Source organism: Achroia grisella, unplaced genomic scaffold (genome assembly GCF_030625045.1).
Source record: "Achroia grisella isolate CSIRO2021 unplaced genomic scaffold, CSIRO_AGI_Agris_v1 utg402, whole genome shotgun sequence".
NCBI lineage: Eukaryota > Metazoa > Arthropoda > Insecta > Lepidoptera > Pyralidae > Achroia > Achroia grisella.
Window position 1 is genome coordinate 2,375,025 of NW_026712841.1, and position 24,468 is coordinate 2,399,492.

General features: G+C 31.1%; 1 protein-coding gene across 1 annotated transcript in view; it reads left to right on the plus strand.

Annotated features, from left to right (window-relative positions):
• The window catches only part of LOC131844341 (aquaporin AQPAe.a), a 38,171-nt gene that overhangs the window by 1,157 nt on the left and 12,546 nt on the right, over window positions 1-24,468 (plus strand). The gene's annotated exons all lie outside the window — the stretch shown is intronic.

Genomic DNA, 24,468 nt, shown 5'->3' on the forward strand with positions numbered 1-24,468 from the left:
ATATATGAACTCCGTAAGTAGTGCATAACTCCGTAATCGCAATCAAAATAAGCACAAGAATACCAACATACGCACAATGCTAAGATTTTTTTAAACCAAAGTCTCTCTTTAAAATATAGGAGTAAGTCTATTTAATCTGATAACTACTTGACAAAGATGAATGCGAAACGGTTTCTAAATTGATTGCCGCATTCATCCTCCTTGTTAATCTGTATTTACTTAAAACGACATTTAGTTGAAAAAGTAAGCTTCTTGCTTATTCTTCTCGTGATGAGTTTGTGTTTCGGAACAAACAAACTCATTTGGCAGAATAAAAAATATGACTATTCAAAATTACTAATATTGACTTTATTTGAATAGTTTAGATATTTACAATTTTTACAAATTATAATCTTACCTATTTCGTACCACGGTTACAAATATTATTTTAATATAGCGTAAAATAATTAACGAGAAGGAGTCATTACTTTTTTGTAAATACTTAGGTAGATAGCAAGCATACAACGTCGTTTTTTCAGACTACGTTGATACAAAAAACAAATACACGCCATACCCCGCAATTGTCGGACCTAATACGGAAATATAAAATTATTCATGAAACAGTAAAAAAATTTCATTCTTCACATTAAAACAGTGTTAAGTATAATGTGTTTCTTAAAAATATAATATAAAAAATTCTTCTATAAATTTCAGTGCAGATTTATAATCTTTGATATGGGGTTCCAGAAAATAGAAGGTATTTAGTTGGTGTTCCGTTATCTTTAAAGTTTAGGAATGTCTGGTTTAGGAGACATATTTCAAATCGCAAGCAAATAATTAAACCTATTTTCTCACGATTGATAATAGGAAAAATACACATTCATTTACATAAATAACGGCTTCTAAATGTTAAAAGGTAAAGAAATAATATATCGTAATTTATTATATTTCTTATTATATATTCAGCGTTTTCCTCTTTAACTATAGCAGCGTTAAATTTTTGTCCATGGTGTTGTTTAGGTAAACACTGGCGACGATTTCCAGTTTTCATCAAGTAGATAGACCGTCGCCATATTTGCTATGTCCAGTAATATTTGTAGAAAACATATTTACACCTACTATAAGTTTTCTAGTTAGATATTATTACCGCCTACAGATGGGCTATCTCAATTTAGACAAAGGATGTCGCCGATAGAGTTTAAATAGATCTAGAGCATTACAGTCAGTAGGTGTCAACTGGTATACTGACTTGTAGGTCTAGCAATAGTGTTGCAACATTACGCAGTTATCGTAGACAGATTAACCAACTTTGTCGATATGTAAGTTACACGCATAATTTATTTTAAGTACTAACTTAAGTTTTCACATTTTTCTTATCGTTCTTTAGATGATATTATCAATATAAAAGAATTATCGATATAATCTAATTAAAATTTACATTTAGCAGATAAAGTATGCGCATTGTTGGGCATAACAAATGGTAGAGATTAAATCGAGCTTTTTATTTATTTAAATTAAATGTTGAACCTGCATAAAATAATGATTTTTGTAGTTATTGTTTTACATAACTTATATGGCAATCCACATGTTTTTTGTAATACAAAGCAATTTACGTAATTTGATATTCATTAAGATTATATTGATTTATGGATGAACTTAAAATATACAGAAGAATTTTTATTGTAACTAAGTTAATAAAATGTAAAGCGGAAAACTGTTCGTCGTGTCGTTAAGATTTTGCGATGCGCTGATAGATAAAGAATACCTACACTAGAAGCAATAATACAATCCTTGAGACGATACAAAATCAATCACAAGTCTTTCATGGAGTAGGAAACATCACCGGCAATAGTCCAATACAATAACTTTCTACAGACAACTTGAAGTATATCCCTCATGTTAATACTTTTCACAACTGAACTTCAATGCATTTTGCAATAAAATAAATTCCTCATACCTCAATAAAATCTTTCAACTACTTGCATACATACAATAAACTGATTACGGTGAACATAGGCTAACAAAACGAATTAAATAATAGGATCCATCTATGTACGTATAGGTATGTTATATTCCAATTTAGCTCAATAATCTAAAATTAAATGACAAGTGCTACATCCATCAATCCACACAGTAATCTCCCATTGGTTGACATTGAGACATGAAAATAACATAGTCAATTGACAATAAAAACAATGTCAACATTAGCTGGTTGATTTTGTTAGCAAAGCAAAAACCCGCTAAATGAATTTGCACGAACCACCCGGAACATCCTAATTTTCATAAAGAAAATATTTAACTCCTTAGTTACAATAATTTAAAAAAATAGTTTATGGAAATATGGATGATTTATATTTACATAAAATTTCATAATGGGAGATCTTAATCTTTATTTGAGTTAATGAAAGTAGTAGAACAATAATTTAGTAAATTCATGATTTAGATTTAGATAAATTATCCATTATGAATTACGTTTTTTTTAGATGTATAGACCTGTTTAGTACACAACCACCTACACGCGTATACCTAAAATTACTCTATTTACGAGTGGAAAGAATCAAGGCCTCACGAAAGAGGACAAAATTTTCCGATGTATTTGATTTCTTAGGACACCAAAAAAATAGGCCGAAGATTCACGGACCTTATCAGAAGTCGACAGTGTGAGAACACCGACCACGTGGAAACACGTAGACACACGAAATGATGCGTTGCCTCCAGTTTTCACACCGCATTATTACCAAAAAAACACGAGTCGTCTTTATTTTACGCTGTTACCATTAGCATTAACAATTAATGAAATATATTATTATTATTAACAATTTATGTACTAGCTGTGCCCGTGGTTTCACCCGTCTGAAATTTATGGCCTATGTGTTAATCTGATTTATAAGCTATATTACTACAAAGTTTCATCAAAATCCCTTCAGTAGTTTTTACGTGAAAGAGTACAATATTATTAAAATATATTCCATTTGACAGCGACAGATATACTAGGCCAAGTTGTACGTTTCGTAATTGCAACTGTCAAATGGTTTATACACAATCTCAAACCTTATAATTACTATCTGCTGAAACTGAGAAACCATTGCAACGGTATTTATATTCAATAAATTTCTGTGGATATAAATGCCTTTAATTTTGGTTATAGGTAGAGTGTAGATTTGTTCTGCATTAAATCTAGTTGTTACCATTCACCAACTGAGACATGAATGACGCAGCTAGCCAAATTAGCTAGTATTTCATTTTTTTGTTGTCTGTAGCCGGTTGTAACCTTGTAGCATAAACTTAGTGTGGCACACTACGATACCGAGCGGCAATTCATCAGCGTCCCCAACCACATCGAATCGAACAATTCATACGGATCACGGTGAAACTCTCTACAACCATGGCTACTATAAGCACGTAATTAGGCCTCACTAATTGTTTTTCCACTGAATTGTAGTTCATTCCTACACAGCTATAGGTCGACACTACAAAACAGATAAAATACCATACACAGATTACTCAGAATAAAATTGTGATGATCGCGAATTCTGTATAATGAGTATTGTTTTCGCGTAAATTACCTAGCTGAAATTATAAACCCAATCGAGTCATTTTTAATTTTTATTTATATCATGATGATATTAAGCTAAACGGATGTCAGTATGCAGGTACATAAGATATTATATAAATATTTGTACGATAAGATGCTTTGCCACGTTCTAGTATAAAAGTGTATATATAAAAGTTACGGAATGTATGTAGAGATCTACTATATCTCATACTATCAGGGGTGGCAGTAAAGGAAAAATTCTTATTAAATTCAGAACTCCACTCATTTGTAGATTAATGGCATCATTGTATCTAAAGATTAGATCAGTATAGTCTATCTAGTTTGTTAACTTAGACTTATCATTATCAATCACAACTCATTCCAAATCGTTACTGACTAACGGAAACTACTGAAACCTTTCTGCCACCAAATATAGTATGTAATTATTTGCATATTTTATTTTTATATACGGGTTGACAGGAAAAATTTTAAAATTTCGTAGTATGTAAATTTATTATTAGTATTTTGCTAATATAGTATAACAATTTTGCTTTATTTACCGTAACTCGGCGTTAGTTTATTTCTTATACAATATCTCTACAATAGAATAGCATGAGGCCACTTTTGTATATAAAGCGGCTTATTTCAACTGTCACTACATATATTATAGTAAATATTTGCGGCAATAGGTAGGTACATATAAACAATTTATCCTATAAAGATTATATAAGGCTATAAAGATTATGTTACTATACTATCACTTAGTAAATTGTGCTGTTAAGATCCTTCTGATTTAACATAATATATCTTGTACTGTTAAATTATAACGGATCACTTAGATTTGATATTTCATATAATTAATTCTTTCAATATAGCAATATCAAATTAGTAAGAGAAGAAAAATGTGTATTGAGTATGGTTGACTTTTAACTGTTAAAGTTTCATTAGTTATATTGAATCAACTTCATCGCTGGTATCTATAAGTTTTTAATTTTATACCAAATATATAGCCGTTTCTCGAGACATGCTAACGATATCATACGCCGCCGGTCCCTTGACTACGTCAACGTGCCAAGTCAACTGGTATTGCAAGAGACCGACCGGTATGAGTTTGATTCCATGGAAGATGGGCCGGGTGCTGGTATGGGATGCAACCTGTTCTGACACGCTGGCCCCATCCCATCTACATGGATCCAACAACAGAGCTAGTGCGGCTTGTGAAGCGGCTGAAAAAGCCAAAGCATGTAAATACAGGGTCTAGGCTCCAAATATGATTTTGATTTTTCAAGGAAATAACAGAAAGGTTAGTCGACATCACAGAAGTCCGAAGAGCTGGCAGCTACCTCGGACAAAGAATTAGACTAGCCATTCAAAGAGAGAACGCTGCCAGTATCTTCGGAACTTTGCTTAAAGGGACTTTTTTTAATAATATATTTTAGTTATTATATTTTTAAGGTCTTTAATTTTAGGTTCTTAGTTCTACAATTAAGTTATGTAAATAAAGTTAAACTTGAAGTTTCATTATAATAAATAAATAATGTATATTTCATCTTTAACTTTTGAATACCGTTTAAAATACCAAGAGACAAACAGTGAAATAAACAAACAAAATTACTTTCACAATTTTAATAAATAATACTGCCTACACCGTTAAAACGTAGGTGGACACTGCATTATCATATGTATAAAAGTCTCGTGTCACAATTTTAGATACCATTACTCCTCAAAAACGGCTTAACCGATTTATATGCATATTCAGTAGCTATTAGCTACTAGCAGCTACTATCTATTTTTCACACCCCTAAGTGATAAGGGTTGTCCACCCCAAACATTTATTTTTTGGACAAACAAATAGTTTCTTATAAGATGGCATTAAAAATACATACAACCCTAAATTTTCATACTTCTATCACCAACTCATATTTTTTAATAGCGATTTTAATTTATATGGCAAAACAACGTTAGCGGAGTCAGCTAGTATAGTATAAATATTGGCACTTTGTCTATTTTATCCAAATTAATTTAGTATTAGATATTTATTTCTAGTTAAAAGTGTATATATGTAATATGACTGCAAATATATTTAAATATAGAATGTAATACATAGTAAATCGACATATAAAAAGTACAAAACGCTTATAAGTAATAGAAAAACATATCATTGAATAAAGGTGGAAATAGGTGGTTGCCCAACTGAAACCGCCCGGTCGTGCGCACGCACCCCCGGTAACGGGGAACGGATATCCGGCCATGTATACCGTTACCAATTTCTAAGGAAGCCTTGAACTTACACTGTTTTTATACTTATATTCTTTCATGGATATGCAAAAGAGGATAAAAATAGATTTCTTTTACGCAAATCGCTATTATAAAGCTACGGAGGGTGTTTGGGCTATTTCATAATTTTATAGTAATTAATTTAACCAAACTAATTGTAATGGGCTTTCTATTGAACAGGTTTTAGTATTGACAAAATGTATATTTTATTTGTTGGTTAGAGAGTGAGATATGGCAGTGAAATTACAGAATATTAATGCAGAAAAGACTCCGGAAAGGCACCCCGCCTTTCCGCCTACCATAGCCATGTACGAGTGAATAAGTGGTATCACGTGAATCGTATGTTAACGTGATATCTGTTCATGTATTGTATATAGACGATCGTTACCATTTACAATCCAAGCTAAACACGTCTATTAGGTAATAGAACTTCGTTCATGTGCGCGTATAATTTTCTGTCTGGTTTTTTGACATTTGGCAATTAATTATCAAATGATATGGGCAATGAAGGTATAACCAATCCTTTTATTCTACCTAACATTCACCATTTTGGAGGGCTCTTCACGACGAATCAAGCGTCAGCTTATTTCCAATTCCAGTTGCAAAATCAATTAGGTTCATATAAAGAAGTTTATTTTCGAATATAATCTTATCGAAATTTTATAAATACAATCTGATGTATTCTACATACGTACACAATCTTCTATAGTATAGTAATCTACGATTATATTAAATATACGTATAGAGTCAAGTCAAGTCAAGCAAGTATGCGCAGCGAGTAAGTGTACGCACTCAAACTATTTCGAAAACGGTTTATAGGTACGAACTGATGTAATATAAGCCGTGTTTAATGTTTTGGTGATAACGATTACATAATATTCCTCAGTTCTGGTTAAATTTTATTTTGATGGTTTGGGGCAAGTGTGCGCATACTCATGTCCGGTAAGTGTGCGCATGCCAATACTTACCCCGCTCCGCTTTGGCTTTGTATTTATGATGCAATTTGTTATTTCAGTGTTTAATTATACATAAAAAATGCCTCGATTATAAAAGAAAAATGCCGGATAGAAGAGTTGTCACAGAGGAACAGCTAAAAGCTGTCAAAAGATTAATTTCGGAGGTTGGCAGAAAACGATAGTGCGGCACCCGCAATAATGAGTGTACCTTCGTCTAGGAATGAATATGTACGACTGTCATCCATCCAAGAAATGACGAAGTTGGCCTTACGCATTTCTTGGATGGATGACAATGATTCAAAATCGGCAAAAGAAAATCAAAAAGTCAATCATTGATACTGTAAGTCCTTATAAAGTAGAATTAGAAAAAATAAAAAAACAAGAGGAAGAATAAATTGCCTGAAAAGGAAGATACGACTTGATCTGAAAGTAAATAAAATGATGAGCAGGAATTATTTTGCCCACTATGTGGAGAAAAATACATATTTCCACCGAATGAAGACATGCAATGCAGCATCTGTAAGAGCTGGTGGCATGAACAATGCAATAACTTTGAAAAGGAAATATTTGAACTGATGTATTATTAGGTTGAGGATGTCTATTTTCTGGTTTATCGTATGAGTCTGACTCTATTTGCTGTATGTTACATGTTGCGTACACTTACCCGCACTACTGCGTACACTTACCCCTATACTTGGGTAAGTGTACGCATTTAAACAGTTTTGATTTTGTTGATTTCCAAAGAATTTGTGTAAATGATAATTATTTATTTTGCGTTTAAGTTGTTGATTATTAAATATTTTAAATAATAAACCTTGTTTTATTCCAGTTAACTTGAAATATTTTATTATATGATACTTCAAACCTTAAGTGCGTACACTTGCCCCATGTGACTCTACGTACTATAAAATGCTACTACTATGTTATACCTATGTACTAATTATTTCGCTTTTCCCAATTTTTGCTCATTACCTAAAACAATAACAGAAAATTTAATTGAATAAAAATACGGAATTAATAAGTAAACAAAGCCCTTGAACCATTTTATTTATGCACCCTTCATAAATGGCTAGCTTAATAATCTGAACAAAAAAGCACTCTACTGCGTAGATGTAGTTGTAGTTTTCAATAATATTAACTACACTATAATAATTCTAGGATTCTGTATAAATACTTATTCTTATGCATGTCGAATAACAACAGTACATATTGCTTTATAGATTTTTATAGCATAGGGGACAAATAAGCTTGCGGGTCACCTAAGTAATTATCGCCGATCATGACCACCCGTAACACCAGGAGAATTGCAAGTGTCTTGCCGGTACCACAAGAAGGTATAAGAATATATTATAATAATATGTATGTCGTAGATATGTCTACATCATTTACATAAGTAAATAAGGAAAAAAAATAAGGTAAATATTAGGTGTGACAATGTAGATGGCTATCTGTGAACTTTCAATCAATCAACATACACGCAAACCCTTGCCAACGCTTAGTGAAGAAAGAAATCCTATGTGTATTGCGTTATGATATTTATAAAATAAAATAATAATATACACTATATCCACTTTCCCATTATATAATTCCTATTATAAATTTCCTATTATATTATTGTAAACAAAGTTTATTATGAATGAAATAATTATAACAAAGTTCTAGTTAGACTTTAGGATTTTGTATGTAAATATAAATAGTTATTTTTGGGTGGTTTGATAATATGCTGGATAAATCGGGCCAAATAATGAAATATACACTCTCAGAACTAGAAAGAAAACAGCTGTCTAAGTAACTGCGTTGCCTTTGTTAATAATAATAAACACTATACGCAAACGCAAAGGAGCAATAGGTTCATACCTACACACGAAAAAGAGTAGGTACGTAGGTAGGAAAAACGCCTGAAATACGATTTTTTTTCCAAACTCATCAGAGAGAAATTAATTGGTGGTCCAGCAGTTTAGCACACCGCTTTACTTCCTATGGACGCGGGTTCGATACCTACAATTACTATCTATGATTGTTTGTATCGGTCTAGCTATTTTCTATATACAATATTGTAAATGTACAAAAAACGTACTTAAATATTTCTATCAGTTGTCTATTACCCATAACACAAGCTCTGCTTAACAAGGTATGACTTATTAATAGTAATGATTACATATACCTATATTCACAATTCAAATGTGACGTGTTGTATTATGTTGTCTATAATGTAATTGTAGCAGCTCCTTGACATTGCCATCGAAACCAGTTCCTCATCTAAGTAGCAAAAAACGATTCAACAATCGACGCGTGATTCATCATCACGAATTATGTAGATAACACGAAGGGACCTTTTTGTCATTACATTATCCAATTACCTTATTAACCACTTAACAGTGCGGTGATAAAATCAGTTTTGTTAGTCAATTCATTAGCAGCACTAGTAGACAATTAGCGAATACCTACAAATTTTCATGTCATTACCTATGTTGGTGACCTACCGTTGAGAACTCCATATATAACATGGATATTTAACTTTTTTATGACTTTACATTTCATATTGCTGTTGTTACGCATTTTTATATATAAAACTACGTCCGTCCACAAATACAGTTTATTTGTAGACGAATATAGTTTATAGGTACATTTAATCTATCTTCATATCAAATCCCATTAAGATACGATGTCTCTTTTCTTTTTTCTTAGGATATTAAAAACTGTAATCATCAACATAACCTTTCCACATAATATTATTATCCCTTATGATGAAAGTAAAATGCTCATCATAAAATTGATGTAGCTAGCTGTTTGTTATATACCTTTTCAATAGTAATTAGGGCTGCTTGAAAACCAGCGCTGTATACGTGCACCACACTGAGGTTGTGCTTATATCAGCAACAGCTGAAGCACCTCCTGTTGGCAAGTCTGTTTTTTTTATTCTTGTTAATTTTTTGCTTGTTTGCTACCGGACAGTATAAAAAATATATTGTTACCAGTAAAGGTAATAGTAATATCTATCTAATATTTTCATTATCAGTTTTGCTCTTTCTTCATTTTTGATTCTAGTAGGTAAGTTACATATTTACTATGATCACTGTACTCATGAAACTACATAAAAAATATGTATCAATAAATGTATAATTCTATGGAAAATAAAATTCTATTAGTTTAAAATTATTATCTCGTGTGATATAAAAACAGTATTATATATTGTGTCACAATACATTATAGAGGATGACTTCACACATCGCGTCATGTAATGTAGGAAGTTCTTATAAATTTATATATACCGGATTGCCATATACTATAGATACTATTGCGATAAATAATAAAGTTCAATCTAATTATGTTTGATAGTAGATTTCTGATAATGTTGATTAAAGATAAAGGCTAAAATTTAGTATAATTTGTCACCTAATTCCTATCAAACGGCAAGACCAAAACGAAACGAAGAATTGTGTGTATATTTTGAGTTGGGTGGTTTACATAGGTGGCATTTCTTTTCTGTCCACATCTATCGGGTATGTGGATATTATATATATAACTAAAATAAGTATTATGTGACCCTCGTCTCGATCAGTACCCTGTCCCATTCCACCGTCTATCTAAATTGTGAAATAAAACTACCTGTCGAGGTTTTCTCTAGAGACTATAGCATAGGATTTTGTAAATGTATATTAATGTTTCTGAAGGGCCTACAACATATACGTAATACCCCGAAGTTCCAGGGGTCCACAGGCTACGATAACAGTTTACCATCAAATGAGACGTATGCTTAGTTCTCACCATCGTGGTATCAAAAAAATTAACAACGACGGCCAAAGGCAATATTTGAAGTCAAGTACGAATTGACCTTCAGCCATTGTTTGTCCTTACGCGGGTTTTCAATGTCTTTTCCACTCGCCCCTACAATATAAATTGGTATAAAAATCGGCCTATAAATGACCTATATTCTAATGACCTATGTACAGAAAGATACACTCGTAGTGCAAAAGGCATTATAATTTATAAATATAATATAAAATCCTTGTTAAATCGAATAGGAATATATATATAAGTATGAGTATATTTAGTATGTTTTTTTTAATATAACTATGTAGGTGTATTTAAAAAAATAGTACATGCGGACTGGTAGAAAATGCTAATAGCAGCCCGGATGTTGTACGAAATTTAAATAAAGATGAAATAAAATAAAAAAATGACATAGCGAGATAGATTAGTCAATATTAAAAATAATACCAAAAACGTATTAGCAATAGGTCACAAATAACTAACAGTAGAAATATGTTTAAAAAAACAAGCTCTTATGCGTATTAACTCGTCTGTGTTTCAAATAAGTATAATATACACGTATCCGTGTAGGCATCAATTTAATCTTTACATATATCAGACTCCGATTAAAGTCTCTTAATAAATTAGTCATCGAATAAGTCTAAATTAGTTGGTATTGAATTGTCATATGCTAAGTTACTATTGTCACGCACTAGCTTCGTAGTTAGAACAACGTTGTTACCATAGCATGGAATTGTAATAGAACGCATAAATATTTTGCATATACAGAAGTTAGATTAAACTCAATCAGATGCTAATACTAGGATAATAGTCCAACTGGAAACACTGACAGAAATATTGTATACATACGCAAAGTATACTATCAATATCATTAGGTAGTCGAATGCTTATGTTATTCTATGATATTCAAACTTCTAAAGTTATACCAAAATTGTTTAATATTAGGTATTCTTGTTTATAAACTGGTTTAACAGGGATCGTTTCTATGATTTTTTTTATTACAAGATTCTCATATAGAAAGGATTAGATATAGCAAAATTTCATTATTTTCATTCTATTCAATTATCTATTTATAATTCATTTTTAAAGGTGCGTATTATTTTTTTTACTTATTAGTATTACGGAAAAACTCGTTACATAGGGAATGCTTTCTCATCATCTACCTACTAGTACTACTACAACTACTAACGTATGCCGTTAGTACAGTCAGGTGTACCATTCTATTATTACCACTTAATATATTATAATTTCAATTTCAATCACCAAGTTCTAAAGAAAAGTGCATCACAGTTTTCTTACACAAATAAAGAGTACCTACTTGCATCGAAGAGTACATTCATATAAAGTCATTGAACTGTCAGAGGTTCAGTATTATATTTTTTATATAAGACGATCTTACCGATCTATATTTCATGTGGTCCATAAAAAAACAAATTCTACATTTTTTAGGTTCTCGTACTTACAAAAGCGTGTCCGAATCAACAAAAAAATAATGGAACACAAACCTATTACCATCCATCCTGCTTAAAGTGGCGCTGCTAGAAAGAGAGAGCAATATCCCAAGTTATTTTTTCTCAAAAAAACTACTGAGTCATGGGGACTTACGGAGCGTAACCCCATCTTTTTCCTACAGATGCAATTATCGTCGGCTCGCTCAAAACAGCCACGGAGATTATTACGAAGATCCCTAAACACGCTAACATCAACTTGATAGCCTGAGGAGGAATCCAACTTAAATATACATTCTATTGTTATAACGTATTGTTACATCTATGTAAATGTAGGTACCTATGATTAAGTCACAAGACCTATATTTGCGTTACAAATATATTTGATATTGTTCTTACATTTGTAGATATATCATACCTACGGGAGTTACTAAATGTTATTAGTTATGCAAATATTTACCATAAGAAAACACATTACAAATCTTTGCTTGTTTCTATGTTTTACGACTATTATTTTATTACCTGAACTTACTATAACATTTTATATTATATAGAAAACTGTGTATATTTATTAGAACTCTAACATATGGACTCAGAATTTACAAACAGTTATCTCTGTAAATTTTTTTGACATTAATGTTTCGCTCTATTCTATATTTCTTATCAAAGATTGATAAAATACATTAATTTAAATTATATATAACTTATGGGAAACTACATAATAATTTATTAGGTGGAACTATTATTATTTGCGGATGTAGGAAGTATATTTAACGTATAAGTTACCACTTTTAGTAAAGTCAGTGTTTTAATGCAATGTGCATTAAATATATGAAAATCACATAATTCAATCTGCCCACATATTTCTTCTCAGAATATGACGAATTCGTTATTGAATGCAAAGTATTAATGAACTGCATTACAATCAGATAATTTACCCTATTATTTCTTCTCAGAAAATGACTAAGCACTATAATGTGAAAATCCTATAAGATTTATTCTAAGAATATTATAATATACCCCGGATTTGATATTTCCAGTATGCCGCCAGCTACATAACTCTTACATTGTATGTTTAAATCACGGACACTGTTAAAATACTTGTGTTGAACGTGGGAGTTATTTATTATCTCCTCCTCTTCAATAACCATTAAGGACAATTTTCCAGTTAAACTCTACATATGTCTATTTACGTTTCCTTAATATAATCTCATTCATAGCCATTACTCTAGATATAAAATTAACGTGATAATGTCGCGTAGGCGACTGAAGTCCTTTTGAACCGACATCGCATGTTACGTCCTACGATTTCGCTTAGATAACACTGGAGTAAGAACTGAGTATGCTGTTTTTAATGATAAAATTTGCTAAGGGAAAGAAATAAAATGGGTCATGTATATCAATCATGACAAATTTAATGCATTAACACGAGGGTTTATCATTTAAATCCGTTGATCTGTTTTGTTGAATTTTGTTTAGATTTTATTAAATATGTATTTACATGTCTATAAAAGAATTTGTTATTGTTGACGATTTGGTTGATGAAACTACAGGTAAGATAATAAATATTACATAATGAATAAAATTATTTTTATTGTATATCGATTGCCACAGACACCCGGAACATGGGTTCTTACGGGTTCATCAATCTTGTAGCGGGCAATTACCTGCTCATTATTTTTGTTATGGAGTTCAAATTTAAAACCATTATTCTGTGGATCCAACAAAAGCAGACTCTAATGACTATTGTTGAAATTTATTAATTTCAATAGGGTCGGAGAATTACATAGATAATTAAATATAAATGTAATGTTAAGACTCTTACTCATGTACCCATACTTTTCTATGCTCGTAAAGTCTTTGACTACTGCAGCCTTTGATAATTTTGTCTAAAAGTTAGTGATATCAATAACTAGAGCCTATAAATATGTAATGATTTACACAACTCTTTCATTATTAGTTCTGCTATTTGTTTCACAAAAAAACCCGTACTAAATATTTTAAAGTGTGATGATTCTGGTGTTCTTTGTATGTCAAGGTTGTCACTTCTCATGAGATGCACGGTCAAATAAGTAAGTTTGTCAGTCATGGTAGTATAAATAAAAACGCTACAGAATTCGAAGTTACAACAATTGGTCATATGCAAATAGGACTCGCTTCTCTATAATAATATGAATTTTTCCATTAACCTTTGCGTCTAATATTATTTGTATTATTTAATCGAGTTTCTTTTATTTCGTTACATACAAAGGCTCGTATATGTATTCATAAGTATAAGTTTTGAAATTAAACATGTAAAATGAGTAGGTATACAAATTCAGTTGTGGATTTACGTTCGAAGAAATAATATATCTCTTCTCTTTAATCTTTTATTACAAAGCTGTCAGAATATCGAAATATGAGTAGCAAGTTGTTAAAATGAAAATCTTTATGTAAATTATGGAAGCTATGTAAAGTAATTGTAACAGTTTACTCGGCGAGTGTGTTGATAATAAGCAAGGTTACAGGCTACAAGTAGTGCATGAAGAATCGAGTTACGTTTTCATATCGTCTATCCATAACTAGTGGGCACGGCTTTTATCTGTTTGTTTATACTGCATTACGTCTAAAAAAAAACTTTTGGGGTGGAGATCATAATCTCTACATTTCTCCTAAGCCACACTAGTTATTAAGGTTGTTACGGAGCGATCAACATACTGAACAATAATACATCGTAAAACCAGTGACCGAACAAAATTTTGTTAATTTTTTACAGAATAATATATTTATGTAAATTATACAGGCACTTAATCCATACTTACATTAGATACATATAGAGAAAGTGTATACAGATTTTACGGCTTGACTGATACGATTTGATAATGAATTTTTACGTAATAATAGATTGTTTCACAATTTCACAATAGCTACAAAATTCACAATAGCTATCTTTAATATAAAAAAGCAAACGAAGTCTCGTATAACAGCTAGTTTAAATACGAGTATGAAAAAATATAGGTACATTTAATAACATGTGGGTAGTTTATACGCAATATGTGGGCTGTAATCCATTCTATTACTGCGACCACAAATAGCTGCGGCTTCATTTATCACTTACGTCACAATACTTATTTATTATAAGCATTGTGTAATAAAAGCTCATTGGGGACATTAGCGTGGAAGGTGGTTGGGCGACGGATGGTACCAACCCGTGTCAGATCCTGACACCCAACACGAAAACAAACATTTCCGGATATAGATATTTTCATTTACTTATATTTGATAAACAATTTTTATACTTAATCTATAAATTAAAACCTACACTAACAGCAGGAAGCCAGATAAATCTAAATGGTTATCTATACTTATAGCAATCCTTCGTTCTGAACTCCTTAATAACTGGGATATATAACACACGACAGAGACTACCACCTAGGTATCTATTGAAAACTGAAATTTGGAACATAAGTTTATTTAATAAAACACATATATCTAGAATATTATATATTATAAATGGTTCCTCCCAGGTAAACCTGTGGAAAACGGCTAGTTTATTATAAAGACTGGCTGTCCAAAGTGCGAAATACATAGACGTCAGTTAGATATCATTGTGTTCCCATTTTAACGTATTAGGTGACAGCTACGTCTACAAAAGACTCTTCGTAACTACTCAATTGGTGCTGCGCCTTGCCTTGACAAGTAGCCCCGTTTACTTGTCAAGACATGTAACTGCAACAGTCAAATAGTTGATACATGATCATAAAACTGATTAAAATTAGCATTGACCAAAATTACATAGCCGAGTTGTTGAATAAATCAGAGTGAGTAGGCTCTTTTACTGGAACGATGCAGGCGGTTAGCGTGTACTATGCGCGGCGCAGCAAATGGCCCGCGTTACAAGGGAAGCTGCCGATTATCTCATTGTCATATGTGACTATTGGCCATATATCTGGCCAGCCAAATATATCTCCAATTATTTTAGACTACACAAAAATGGTAAATACATCCTACAGACATTAAACTAGTTGTACAACAATAGTACTAAAGATACATACTCCATACATAGATTTAAAAATGTATACAAGTAAATATGCAATATTCAAGCTGCAGATGAATAATGCCGATAGAATGAAAATAATTTCTACTCATTTAGACGTCACGCTACTTGTGTCCCTTGCAGAGGTATTTAATTTGAATACATTTGTACTTCCACTAACGGGTATAGAATATTTGGTTTATGTATAAAATCAAGAATTTCCACGTTAATCTGTTTAAAAGCTTATTTTCCTAACAATTACAGATTTTATTACAATTACTCATTTAAATTAATACATTGTGAATGCTAGGTAGTATTTACATGATTAATTCAAAGAAAATCTAAGTGTTATAAGTTGCAGATTTTTCCGTTCTTTATAATTGTTGCAGACAAATCATTAGATATAATCATTACATGTAATGAGTTTGTATTTCCTTTGTTTTTTTCCGGTGTGCGTCATACATACGCTTATCCTATTATCCAATTATTCTGAACTAAAAAGGTAAAACGGAATCCATAGTGTGAAGTCTAACATTCCGTCTATAACAAAACTACTGATGCTATCGATATTGAATTTGCAGCGGTATTAGATATTTATTATTGAAAACAAGCTGTTATCCGCTATTTTGACCGCGCGGAATTGAACTTTGTTTTATTAAATTAAATTAAATTTCTAAAATGAACGTAGCTTAACTTACTCCTTATATCATTTTGCGAGTGAAAATCCCGTTTAAATAACAGACAGATATATTTTTTAAATAAGTACCGTATATTCTTTCCTATGCATAAGAAATTGCATATAGTGAAAAGCTGGTTGTTTGAAATTACAAACAGGCACTTACATTTTATTTATTTGTATAGATCAATAATAGAAGTGGGTGGAGTTTTTGAAATAAGGTCATAAATGCCTGCTTTAAGAAGACGTTTAATAAATTCATTAATTATAAAACGGGATTAATGTGCCTACATACATATTAGAATCGGTTTTTAATTTTTTAGAACTACGTGTTATAACATTTGATATATAACGTGATTTATAGTACAAAATGGAAATTAAAAAAAATACTAATAGTTTATAATAATTTAAAAAAATTTGGTAAATATAGTATTGTTTATAAAACCACATGCACATATAAGAAGGATCAATGTTACGAATTCGCAACGGCCAGGATGTTTTTTAATAAAAAAAGTATACTAAAAACATAAAAATATAACACGTCAAAAATACAATAAAATTTTCAAGAAATTTCTGCCAACTGTCTGTGTTTTCTGTCGCGCCCATAAATCCATGCCTGATATACATAGTAATCTACATTGGTAGGTCATGATCGTTCGTCGGTCGTATGGTCATCATCATTTAAATCACTATCTCATGTCATGGTACTAATTAAGCACTACTATTTCTGGAAAGGATTGTGTGGTCTGATATAGCCCGCAGTTTTCACTACAAAATACATATATACTACATATCCATGTGCACATGCTTATTAATATTCTTAACATATCTAACAGTTATTTATGTACGAAAATGTCAGGACAAAAAGAATCTAGCTACCTATACTTACAATATAATTTGTAGTTCTATTGTTCTGAGGACCTATTATTATGTTTAGCGATCGTATACCTACTGAATTTCCTGTAATGTCATTTAGTCCAAATTACTCGCAGAATTACTTGTTGAGAAATATATAATAAACCATTAACTACTCTTTTTTAACAATCTATTATTGTTTTACTTATTTTCCCTGGATTGGTGAGCACAACCTGGAACCTTGGAATACTTTTGATAATACCTGACTTAGAAAACAGAATGAAGTTACTTACTTCTTCAGGTTGTTATTGTTATAATTTTAATAATAATAATCTCAGGACAATTCACACAGCGCCATTTAGACCCAAGTTATGCTAGCTAAAGCTTGTGTTATGGGTAATACAATTTGCACTAGATAACTGATACATATACATAGATATATATATATTTTGTAAATACATACATATTATTCATAGAAAATACCCAGACCGATACAAACAATCATACTCATGAATACAAATGTTTGTGCCGTGCGAGGAATCAAACCCGCGACCATCGGTCGTAAAGCGGTGTACTAGACTGCTAGACCACCGAGGTCGTATTATAAACAAGTAATGAGTTAATCTAATGTTATTTCGAATATTCCGCTTACGAAATTGCTGACACAACTAAAGACCATAGTGATAATATCGAGGTAAATTTCTTAACAGATGGGCTAACAGACCTGATCTCATGCTTTATCTTATCATCCTCCACTGGTGGGGCACCAGATGAGGATGAAGAGTACGAGGTAGCGTTATAAAATGAGCATCAGCCAGTGTAAACCGTTAGTGCAGGTGGGAGCACCATTCCATTATCATGAATGAAAAACTAATTATATCTAAAGCACAGACCCTAGGTACTTCCCACTACCTTCACATTATGTATTCACATTAATTGTTACAGTACAATGTTACGGTCGCAAATTTAAATAAATGTGTACCTATATATTTATCATCAATACCTACCTCCAGCCGAAGACCATGAAATATACGTGTGTTTGCTAACACGTTATCACTACTGAATATCAATACTGTAGTTACTATGAAATGAAACTTCATTGGACAAAAATAACAAACAAATGTGGTTGTGCCTTCTATTAACAAGGTTTGTGAAGGCTGCAACGTGCAACATATATATACTCCCTAGGGATAAGTCGTCACTAATTGACATTGATGCTGGCATACATTGCATCTTAATATGGTTTGACGCGCTCTACTCAACTGATACTAAAATTACTTACCTGCAGCGACGACCTTGCTACATTTTTAATATTTCTTTTCAATTTTGATAATTGTATTTTTTTACTATAATACAAATTAAATTCTTGACGTTAAATCTCATTTTTACTTACATATTCTTCCCATAAAGCACTCAGTTACCTCTCAATTTATCATTTATACGCACTACCTTGACTTCATTACCTATAAAAGTAAATGTTATCAATGAAACAAATAATTACATGATTATTTCATTGTGATAGTTAAGTATACTCGTCGTATGATATAAGTATATCTTCACTATATTTTTAATATGATAAGTGTATTTGATATATATTTATCTACCTGTTAACCTACTGTATTTATTCGGGTTTTTAAGCTATGTCTTAAAGAAGTTTAACAACACCGTGTCTCCGTTATAAGAAATATTACTCCCCCTATGCGTTCCAAGGTTAGATAATAATAGATAATCTATGAGGTGGACCTCTACGCGATTTATCTTGAAAACCCATTGTGGTAAATGGACCGACTGAACTGACTGTTTTCTCATCTCATGCTCATCCATCGGTGCCCCGCCAATTCCATTAGCGCAGGAGGGTGCATTAAAAAAAACTAAATAAGATTATTCGTTGGACCAGTTCTAACAATCATTTTATATATATTCATAACAAATGCCCATCGCAGCGTTCATATCATATTAGAACTTCATTTAAGAATAGAAATTTTTCATGGTCCATCCGTTTATTTGTCAATGTTTGCATCACCTAGATACAAAAATATAGTTAAAATTAATAAAAATCATGTTAACGATGCTAAATTAAGTTAAATAGAAGTTCTGTTCCAACATAATTTTCTTTTCTCATTAAGTTGTCTGCATGAAACACGACATGACATAAATTGTATTCAAATGAGATAACCACATTCTACCTCTGACTACTTCTATTTATATTAATTTTAGGAGTCATTATCTAAAACAGGAATAGAAACTGGTCATTCACATGTTTCGTCAAAATTCATGTTAGCCGATTACTTTTATCAATCTTATAAAACAAACACTGCAAATTTATGTTATATTATAAATGAAGACTATGACGGCAATGCGCCAAAGGATTATTAAAGTTTTCTTCAAACAAACCTACTATGATAACATTAGATAAGATATTCTTAGCCACTACCATCTATAGTATTGATAAACAAAACCAATTATTACAGTTTATGTATTTAATGGTGATTTCTATAAAACATTTCTATAGGTAAATATTGGAACACACGTACCGTTACTGTTCTTTGTTTTCAGATGGGGCAGTCGTTGTGTGTGTTTATGCCCACAATATACTGAGTATATTTTTATCCAGCCTAGCAGGGGGCTAGCCTAGCTAGCTTTCTCTCAGTTTAACTTTTGTTTGATATCGGTGTTTGTTTACCGGAGATCCAGTCTGAAATATAAATTGGCAAGCATCTTGTTTTGTGTCAGCAAGACTTCCAAGTCAGACTAGTAAACTAAGCCACGGCGTTTTCAAATTATTAGCATAATCACAATAACATAACATACGCGTGAATAAACCACATTGGTTAAAAGAAATTAAACGTGTTTGCAATATAGTAAACTGTTTGTATTGAAATTTACGACATAATTCAATTATTTTAATTTAATAAGTACCTAGTTATTTTTGTGTTTATTCGGGAGAGTAATCTATTTAATTTCTATATAGATAAACTCCTTACTTAGATACCTAAACAATTTCCTAGTGATCCTTTCCTACAGATTATAGTGCAAATTACTAATAATACCTATTACAATAATAGTAATATTAAAATAGCAACTAATATAAACTAACTATAAATTGTGATGATCTAATTCATCGCAGCGTTGGCACCGCTGCAGCCTGTTCAAGGTTTTGCATTTACGGTATGTTTATTTACAATCATAAACTTGCATTATTATACGACGCAGCACGTCGTTACTTAGAATATCTATGTGGGAGATTGGGGATAGAGATACCATAGAGCAATAATTAACACTACATGAGATAGCAAGCAACTTGTACAGGAGTACACAAGTAGAATGTCATACAAATCATACCGTGATCTGAGCCATTAGCCATGGTTTAATTTTCCCTCAGTAACAATTACACCATATAACATTTCAAGAAAGGTATATTAAGGTTTCTGAAGAGGCGATAACGCGCACGTAACATCCATGGTGTTTCAGGCGTCTATACGCTACATTAACCATTTACCATCAGATTGGCCGTATGCTTGTTTGCCACCATAGTAGTATAAAAAAAAATATATACTAATGTTAGGTACATGAGGCCTATGGCCAATGGCCATGGCCTATGGCCAAGAAGAGAAGAAAAGTTTTTTAAACTAAATACATGTAAAGTTAATTAATAAGTAGCAGTTAATTTTATTGACGAAGGTTTTTATTTTGTGTTTAATTATTTTTAAGAGTCTTAGGTCCTGGGCTATAATATTTTATTGGTTGTATACATACTCGGGATTATTAGTAATGTATTCTTAATAGTCATGTTTACGATAATTCTATGGTAATCCATAGAATTATCGTAAACATGACTCACCTATTTGCATATTTTGTAAGTAAATGTAATTTTGTTTTATAAATTGTCATTACATTGTTCATTAAACTCCAACGAATCTCTTAATTATAAATGATATAAAAACTGTTAGGTAATGTTGCCCCTGTTTCCTCGAGTAATTGTATTCGAATTTATAGCAGTGATAAATATACAAATACAATACTATATCTATTGCTATATCTACTGTTGATATCAGTAACACATAACATATATTTTTACACGTAGCTTTATTTAGTAAACATAAGAGCAAATATTTCTGTTAAAATAACAGGGCACATAAAAATTAATTTAAAAATAACAGTGGGCAAAATTTTAAATTGACATATCTATTATTTTTATCTACTATTGTCGTTAAAAAATATAAGTTACAAAGCTGTTTACATACTAAATATGAATTTGGTAAATGTAGAAGAGAATATTATGAAGATACATTCATTATTATTTTCTATTCAATTTATTTAAATGTCCGTAGGAATATGATATCCTTAGTTTCTTGATAAAAAAAACAGTCACGACAAAACAGAATAAGAAGAGTTCGAAACAAAAAGCTAAACAAGTTAAAAATGTAGTTGTAATTAATATTAACGGTGATACTAAATTAATAAATTATAGGTGTGTTGAAACTAATAAGTAGTTGTTGCTTTCCTTTTATAAATTCCAAGTTTTTTGTCGAGGTCTCTGACCATCTACAATAATATACTTTGAGGTACAGACATCCTATTATGTATAGTGATAGCTGTTTGACTCCGGTTTTTGTACTATTTTTTACTCGATCAAGAGTCAGTAAGGAACTACGATAGTCATCTTGACACGCTAAATGTTTATGGTTGAGCGACGATTGATTCTACAGTCATCTTCCTCTGTATAAGATGTGGGACGGCTATGTTATCTATTATACAATGACTAAACTACATATGCATATGGCCTAGAGTGTAGAGTGTTGCGGATAGCCTACATCTACGTCATAAGTCGAATATAAAAACAATCCAAGATATAAACAAGAAGCAAAATACTTCAAATTTTAAAAAAAAGTTGTGGGTTTGACAAAAAGTAGACACTGCAAAAAAAAATTAAGATCCGAAGACAGTAACTTCATTCTCATATATAATTTGTTTTGATACGGCGAAGGATTTTTTCTTTCATCATCGTCAATTTGTAATAAGCTTTATTAATTTATTTGTATTAATATTATAATACGAGTGGGAACTAACTATTTAAAAAGTATAAAAAGAAGTGTAGATTATACTTCGAAATATGGTTCACATTAATGTCCATTTGGAATCTGCCAACGCCAAATTATTCGTCAAGAAATTTTAATTTGCACACCATCTGCAAGCAAATTAAATTCGACACATGCAGGTAATGTTTAAGTAACACACTAAGTAGGTAGGTAAGTATCTAACTATATTCGTAGTGCAGTCACTGTAATGGCACCTAACTTGACTAAAAACTCTTCAGATAATAAGTTGTTTAATATATCTGTTAAAGATAACTACCTTAATAAACTTACGTAATGCAAAACGTAAGCAAACTTTCTCAGACATAGTAAATCTTAAATATCTTCGAAAGCAAGATCAAATCTAACTTTATATGAATATTATATTACAGGTAGGAGACTATATAGCCGTGATGAAAGTATCTTACAAGTAATAGTCATCATCAGAAAGTCATATTAAGAAATATAAAAAAAACTGTTTTGTTCTGTTTTATGACAGCTCGTTTATCATAATAATGAATCACTACATTTATATATATACTATATACATCATCTAAAGCAATATCGATAATTAATTATATCTACATTCATAACCTTGAACATCTAATAGTCTTTTAACATTAGTGTTTCGTCAAAGTGGGAAACCTAAATCAGGCAAGATATAAAAATATAAAGTATAGTAAGGACCAATAAATACCAGCCATTATATTATTATTATAGAAACCATTTGTTGTACGAATATACATATATAATACTTACAGAATTATTACCTATATGTAGATATCAGGCAAAAAATCAAACCCATATCATCATATGCATGTATTTCTGTAAATTGCAAATAATTTAAAAAATGGATGTAATTGCAATAGAAAAGTAATTAATGTGTAGTTTTTAGAACTACTTTTTTCAATGACACACCGTATTTGCTCAGATTTCTATTTACCGGTAATTTAGGAAAGTCCACTAAAATGCTAAATGTTAATTTAATTGAAAAATTGTATTTAAGTACTAGAGATTGGGATTCATTGGCCTAATGACTCTGACATGACATTAACATAGTGTGAACACGACCTGTCATAGCAATAGTACCTAATGTTTCGATGCCAGACATAATGATCTTTTTCGGTAACCAGATATCAAAGATCTATCGCAGCGCTCGTATCCTTAAGTATCATCTTTCGAAGTTTAATGGCTGAGAATTTCAATACATATTCCTTTAATATAGAAATTCATTTTGTTAATCCGTTAATTTGGCAAACTCTAATTAATTTTGGAAACTCCGAGCTCCATCTCCATTGCCTTATAATCATATTACGAGTATCTACACATGAGTATACTTTAGTAAAATAATATACATTTTTGACCAGTAATTAGATGATATCCGTAGACTAATATTATTTGTTTTCAAAAACCTACACATGTTTTTATTTTGCGTGTTTGAATTGCGAGAAACATAGTTGTAAAATGTATAAGAACGATTTATTATAGTTTTTAGTCGTAGCCTTAATTTATTGTCACGTACGATGTAGTTAACTTTAACAAATTAGTCATTTGAAATATTTATGAGACTTTTTCATTGTCATGAGAAATCAATTAATTATTTCACAAAATTAGATTTTATCTTCAAAATCATTCATACTGGCATTTTAGATTTATTATATCTAGTAGATATGACTTAGGAAACAGCAGGTTCAACATTATATTACTTTAATATTTAACACATTCACGTTAAAATTAAAAGTAAACACGCAGGGTAACCGAAACTTGTTGCATCGATATTAGTCGAGTCTCAGTACAAGTATTAGTTGTATAATAAAATGACTTTATTCTATAGATATGTTACCTGTATGTTTATCACTTTTATAAATAAAAAATAGT